This window comes from Sinocyclocheilus grahami, unplaced genomic scaffold (genome assembly GCF_001515645.1).
Source record: "Sinocyclocheilus grahami isolate Dianchi unplaced genomic scaffold, SAMN03320097.WGS_v1.1 scaffold1321.1, whole genome shotgun sequence".
Lineage (NCBI taxonomy): Eukaryota > Metazoa > Chordata > Actinopteri > Cypriniformes > Cyprinidae > Sinocyclocheilus > Sinocyclocheilus grahami.
This window is the reverse complement of record NW_015506500.1, coordinates 123,554-131,474: the sequence shown is the minus strand read 5'-3', so window position 1 is coordinate 131,474 and position 7,921 is coordinate 123,554.

Below are 7,921 nucleotides of genomic sequence, written 5' to 3'. Positions count from 1 at the left end.
AACTGTTAAAGCTGTTATTGCTGTTTTTTAGCGTAGTCATACCAATGCAATGTTGTTGCCATAAAAACCAATGCAGATATTCCGAAAACAGCATGTTTTTGCTTCCACCCAAAAGAATGCATTTACAACATAGAATAATAAATGATCTGTGGGCCTTTTTTGAGCTGACACCTGAGACTTTACATATATATTACATCTTGTAAAAAGGGGCATAATAGGACTCCTTGAAGTTGTTTGTAAATATGTCAAATTCAAACCAATCTTTGTTCTGTTGTATGATATTTACATTTAGGCCCTGTCCACTCGAACGCGGCTATTTTTAAAACCGCAGCTTTTTCTACGCGGTTTGGCCATTCGTCCACACGCAAACGCAGCACCAGCTCACTGAAACCAAACATTTTTGAAAACTCCTGCCAGGGTGAAGATTTTCAAAAACTCCAGTTGCAGTGTTATCGTGTAGACAGTGAAACTGGAGGTTTTGGCTTGTGAAGTCGGAGCCTGCGCTGTTATCTCCGCCTACTGGAAACTTTTTCAGGCTTCTGATTGGCCAACATGGCTTTACGGTTGAGATTATATCGCCACCTGTTGACTTGGCATGCTCTTGACAGTGCTTCATAGCATGCGTTTGCTTTTTCATGTGGACGGAGATTTTTTTTAAAACGGAAGAAGGAAAAACTGTTTATAAAAATACCCGTGTACGTGTGGACATGGCCTTATTTTCTTTTGCTCTCATTGAAAGTTTAATCAGTTCAAATGCTTTAGGCGTCCGTCATCAGGCCATTCTCAGGAGTCTAATGTTCAACAATTAATCAGAAAAAGAAAAGGTACAAGACAACTCAATGGAATATCTGGTCCCGTGAAAGCTTGTGGTATCACGTATGGAGATTGTGTTTCTGTAGGACAGTAAGAATGGGTGACAATACAGTAATCCAGTCTAGTATACTGAATTTGATTAGTTCCAGTAGTGTAGGTAAAATTAGGTAAATAGGTATTAAATGTTGCAAAAGACAGATAGAGAAAAGCAAAAACCAAACAAACAAACCAGTCTCTCATACTTTCAATTTAAATGCACTTTCTGTTCAACCCTGTTATGTTGTGACATTTTATCTCTTTAAACAATAATTTATCTTTCTGACACTATATTCATGGGAGTGACATCAGTAAAACAACTTGTACAGCCTGCTTACTTAACCTTGACAAGTTAATTTCTTTTATGAGAAAAATGGTATTTCTATATCTTTTTTAACAGAACAGTTATTGTTCATAACCAAAGCCACTATTAGACGTATTTTCAATTATCTCTAAACCCCCCAAATTCTAATTGGATTTAAAAGACACAAGGGTGAGTAATTGGTGAAAGAAATTGTATTTTATTTATTTATTTATTTACTATTTTACAAACTTACAAATGAATCAGCTGGTGTCAAGGCATTTTTTGTCATTTTTATTTATATAGTACATTACACAATGTACATTGTTTCAAAGCAACTTTACAGAAAAATATTGCATTCATTTCTTTTATGAGAAAAATGGTATTTCTATATCTTTTTTAACAGAACAGTTATTGTTCATAACCAAAGCCACTATTAGACGTATTTTCAATGATCTCTAAACCCCCCAAATTCTAATTGGATTTAAAAGACACAAGGGTGAGTAATTGGTGAAAGAAATTGTATTTTATTTATTTATTTACAATTTTACAAACTTACAAATGAATCAGCTGGTGTCAAGGCATTTTTTGTCATTTTTATTTATATAGTACATTACACAATGTACATTGTTTCAAAGCAACTTTACAGAAAAATATTGCATTGTTAATATCTGAAATCACACACACACATTTGATCTCTATGCAAGGATCTCTAACGTCTCAAAATTTGGAATGAAACAGGATTGACAAAAACTGAGAATAAATATTTATTTTAATATTATGAAATGATTTTTTTATATATAAAAATCAGGAATATCTTTATCCTGGCAGTTGTCTAAAAATATTCTTTAAGGAACGGTGTTTATGTCAGAACAGAGTGCTTCTCCAAGAGGTATATGATCTCTTGGGAATCTGAGGTGCTTTTGAACCTCTTGAGTGACGATTATTTGCCTGTTTGCATTGTGTGAGTCTGTGCATGTGTAGATGGTTAGGATAGAAAGTCTAGAGAGTGATTTATAATGATATTTCTTCAGGAAGGCAGAACAAATCAGGGGTCAGACAGTAAGTGCATGTGAAGCGAGTGTGTACTGTCCATTATTCTCTTCATGTCTCCTAGTTCATTAGGTGACCTCTTCATGTCCTGCTTTTTCCTTTGAATATTTTACTTTCGCTGTGACTGTATAGAGAGTGAAACAGCAAGGGGCAGAGTGAATCCATATGACAAAGAGCTTACAGCTTACACGTACAGTGACCCCAAAAACTATTTGTACACTTAAATGTACTTTAAAAAGTTCACCCTCGTGTCATTCCAAACCAATAAGATTTCCATTCATCTTTGGTACACAAATGGAGATATTTGTAATATTCTTTAATTATTTCATACATTTATTGAAAGTCCATGCAACCAAAATTTTAAAGCATCAAGAAATACACAAACAGATTGTAAAATCTGGGGCTTTGATTGGTCTCTCTGAAAGTGGGCGATTCCATATGAATTGAGTGGTTAATCCAAGAAGAGAGAGACACGATTGTTTTATATGATGAACAGGTGTAACTAGTCTTTTATTTTGCTTCGAAGATAATGGTGAGTTTAGAACGACAAAGGTGAGTAACCAAGAACCGAATTTTCATTTTTGTGTTAACTAACCCTTTAATTCAGATTTTAAAAATGTGTAAAAAGTGATACTAGAGTTTTTTCTTAGAATGAACTTTTCATTTTCACATAATTTTTCCAATAAATCAGCTGGTGTCAAGCTGTTTTAAGTGGAAGTACTGTATGAAGTCAGTTCCTCTTCACACAGGTGTCCGAAAAAAGTCTAGTCAGTTTTATTAATATAATTATTTACGCACTTCATACTGTTCCAAAGCAGCTTTACAGAAAAATATTGCAGTATTAATATCTAACATTCCATTGGTCATCGTTAAGCAGTTCCATGTAAAACTTCATAAAGTTATACCTTAATTTGCTTGTCACATTTTTCACAGGTCTCTTAGCAAAGTAACCTTTTGAACCTATACAGAAAAAAAACTATTGTGACACCTGACCATTACAACAACAAGAACTTTAATGACATTACATTCTAAATACATAGACATTAATACGAAGTTGGTCGTCCCTTTGCAGCTATAACAGCTCAGCTTCAACTTTTCTGGAAGGCCTATCCACAAGAGGAAATTTTTGCCTATTCAACAATTTGTGAGGTCATGCACTAATGTTGAACAAGAAGCTCCTAATCTCCTTTCCAGTTCATCTCAAACGTATTTGATCGGGGTTGAGGTCAGAGCCCTGTCAAGGCCAATCAAGATCTTCCACACCAACTCATCTTTATGGACCTGGATTAGAAAAGGGCCTTCCCCCAACTGTTCCCACAAAGTTGGACGCAAGGCATTTCCCAAAATGTCTTGGTACAGTATGCTGAAGCATTAAGATTTCCCTTAAATGGAAGTAAAGTAAGCCCAACCCCTAAAAAAACAGCCCCATGCCATTATATAGTAATTCCTCCATCAAACTTTACAGACACAATGGCACAATGCAGTCAGGCAAGTAAAGTTCTCCTGGCATCTGCCAAACCGAGACTCACTCATCAGACTGCCAAACAGAGAAGCATGAATCACCACTCCACAGAATATGTTTCCACCGCTCCAGAGTCCAGTGGCAGTCTGATGCTTTACACCATTCCATTTGATGCTTTCATGCAGCTACTAGCCCATAGAAACCCATTCCATGAAACTCCTGCTGTAGTTTTTGTGCTGATAATAACTGTAGGAGCCTTATATTTGTTTATTGTGTTTGTTTTATTGAATATAAGTACTGTATTTAATTCCTTAAAATATATTTCATTAAAATGTATGGGCGATATCACTTATTGTTTTCGATACGATACCTTTCAAAGCCAGTATTGTCGATATCGATACAATATTTCTAAACTGAAATTTAAATTATGAAATGTATTAAACTATTAAATTACTAAGAGTAAAATGGGTAATGATACCCACTTAACTTTATATTTGAAGTGCATTTTATCGATATGATATTTCTAAACTGAACTTTTAAATTACGAAATGTATTAAATTATTAAATTACTAAGAGCAAAATGGGTAATGATACCGACTTAACTTTATATTTGAAGAGCATTTTAACATTCAATACACCTTAATTGTAACTTATTAGGTTACATTTGTTTACACATGGTTCAAATGTTTATTATAGTGGTAACTGTCACGCTTACACTGTCTGAGGAACGATGGAGACAAAGAGTATAATAAATCTTTTTAATTCACGAAACACTTGGGTAATCCAACACAGGAACAAGGAATGACACATGTATAGACAAAGTAGACCCGGGGGGAGAAACGCAAAGACAGGAGCTTAAATGCTAGGGATAATTGGAGACACACAATCAGACTAAACGAGGACAGGAAAATGTCCAAATAAGGAAACACAGGAAGGACTACGGGGGCAAAACAGGTACAAAATTCTGACAAGTAACCATGGAAATCTACAAATACTATAGTTGAACTATGGTCACTTTGGTAAAACCATGGTTCATTCTGCCAGTGACAGGCTGTTGCCAGCATAAAATGCAACCTTCTTATTCTGACAGTGTATGATTTATATTAATGTTACAAAATAGAACATGCTCAATATTATCTTTTAACATTCAATTTAAATAAATATAATTGCACAAACTATGTAGGCTACAATTTCAATTTGTTTATTGTGAAATAACTCAAACATATATGTTTTTTTTCTGTCCTCTGATAAGCATTGTTCTGGGCTGCCATTCTCAAAAATCATCAGCTTTCTTATGATACTTTTGGGAAGTACAGCCCTGTCAGAAGTGAAACATTCAAACAAACAAGTCTTGCAACATTTGCATGTGTTCAAATTACACAATTATTCACTAACATAGGTTATTTGTCCAATTCAATGCATATTGTACACATAATTTTTTTTTGTTAAATAAACAATATCACTGGTAAAAAAAAACACACTTTAGTATCGATATTTTTTATTTGAGTATCGATACTTTCGATACTCACGTCAGTATCGATATATCAATACACCCACCCCTATTTTTTATTTAACATTTGTGCTTGTTTACTTCCTCTGTAGGTACATGGTATTGATTCACAGGTGCACCATAAGATGAAAGAAGGAGTGCAGACCAATCAGATTGTGGGGAGCGAGCGGAAACAGTCATACCGTGCTCGCACACTCAAAGGAACAAGTGAACTGTTGGACTTTATTTTCAAGTTTATTTTGCCTGTTTTGCATGTATTTTGTTTGGAATAAATGTCAAGAGAAATGTTAACATTGGAATAAATGTCAAGAGAAACGTTAACATCCTGGCGCCATTATGGAGAGTACCATGATATGCACCTTGTTTACATGCAGAGGAAAGCACGTGCATGCATCGTGATACTCTCCAAAATAGCGCCAGGGTGACATGGAGGAGAAGAATTGTTGGAAAAAGTTGTTTTTTTTTTGTTTTCTTTGTGCACAAAAAGTATTCTCGTAGCTCCATAAAATTACAGTTGAACCGCTGATGTCACATGGACTATTTTAACGATGTGCTTACTACATTTCTGTGCCTTGACCGTGGTAGTACCCTTGCTGTCTATGGAAGGTCAGAGAGCTCTCGGATTTCATCAAAAATATCTTTATTTGTGTTCCAAAGATGAATGAAGGTCTTACGGGTTTGGAACAACACGAGGGTGAGTAATTAATGACAGAATTTTCATTTTTTGGTGAACTATCCCTTTAAGCTTAAGTGTCCAAATACTTTTTTGGACCTCTGTAAGTAAATACACATGTACCAAGAATGTTTGAAGAATTTCAGTCTTTCTCAAAATGTAGTAAGCTACACAGATTTTCAGAACAACATCAGTGTAGACTAAACTGTTGATCACTCTATAATTGCTTTGATACAGAATGCACTGAAGGATCACATTCTGCAGTAACTCAAACTCAAATGCTAACAAAACTATGCATCTGGGGCCCATTTTGCACACATTTACATATTGTTTTCAAAACTGTTAAACTACTGTTTACTGTCATTCCGGTCCCACTTTATATTAAGTGGCCTTAACTACTATGTACTTACATTTAAATAAATAATTTGGTACAATGCACTTATTGTGTACATACATGTTTTTACTTTGTACTTATAATTTAAAAAATGCCTGCATGTAATTACATCTTCTGTAATTTCTGTAATTACATTTATAATTACACTGTTGACCCATCTCTTACACCTTAACCCACCCTTAAACCTACCTAAACCACCAAACCTGTCCCTAACCTTACCCATATCCCACCTCAATAGCAGCAACAGTGTTTTGCAATACAATATGAACACAATAAGTACATTGTACTTATTTTTTGATGTAGGTTAAGGCCACTTAATATAAAGTGGGACCATCATTCCTTATTATAGAATACTTCTGGGGATTTTTAAAAAATGAATTCAATACACATCATTCACAACAATTGGAGAATGTTGCCTACAAATGTGACCAATATTAGCAGTAACAACTTAGCACAGATATGCACCGCTGAAAGAGCAACAGTCTCCAAACATTGGATAATGACAGGCATTGATCTTAAAAAACCTAAAGGCATGAAATACAAAAGTGACAGGGAATGAGATTTATGCACCTTGATCATTTCCATAGCCAGCTGGATTATTTTAAATAGAACATTTTTGACATCCAACTGCCTGAAGATTTGGATGAGGTGAAACATATTATTTAAAGGTACAGTGTGTAATTTCCCTGCCACATGCAGCATTTATGTCTCTTCCCAAACTCACATCAGTGGCACTAATTGTCAAACATAATAGAAAGAACATAATATAATTATGCATAGAATAATGGCACTGCCACAAAGCATGACATCCAAATGAGCAAATAATTTGGCCTATTACAATACTAAATTTGCCCAGAATATTCCTTTAATTTAGTATTAAAATAGTTTTGAGTGGGCTAGTTATGCTGCTTTCTATCACACAGACAAGTGTGACTTATCAAAACAATATTATTGATACCTCTAAGGTAATAGGGACACTATTTCATAACAAAAAAAAGCAGTTTGAGAAAAATGGAGACAACATACTACAAGCGAAACCGTTTTTCTTTCCCCATATACTGGGACTATTTTGGACCCCATATTTTGGACTATTTACCTACCTAACTAGTGGAAGGAAAACATCCAAAATACACATTTATAACACACATTTTATTACAAGTTATCTTTTTGTGTCTGTAGATTTCAATTAAAATACATATCTTTTAAGGCAGTTTTCTCGAAATATTTTTTGCCAGAAATCTCCACTTCAGTAGCACTTACAAACAGTACATTTTACAGTTTTAGTCCTATATGTATTCTGAATGTTTTTACAGAGGGTTTGTTCATATCTCTTTTTTTTTATAACATTTATGAATGTTTTTTTTCTAGCTGTTGACGGTGTTTTCTGATATTAATTAATAAAAAGAGAGATCCAAATTCCCCTCTGTAAAAACATTTGACTCTGACAAATGAACATTTTGAACCTGGCTTTATTCAATGTTCAGATTTCTGTTCTGGAAATGTATGCAAATGAGTGCATATTTAATTAGATAATACCTAATTTCCATATTGAAACAACTGTTCAGAAAACCTGTAATACAAAACAATTGTCTTAATGTACTGTGAACCAGGGAAGTATGGTATTTTTATTTTTATTTAATTTTTTACACTATTCACCTTGGAGCAAAACAAAGGTTATG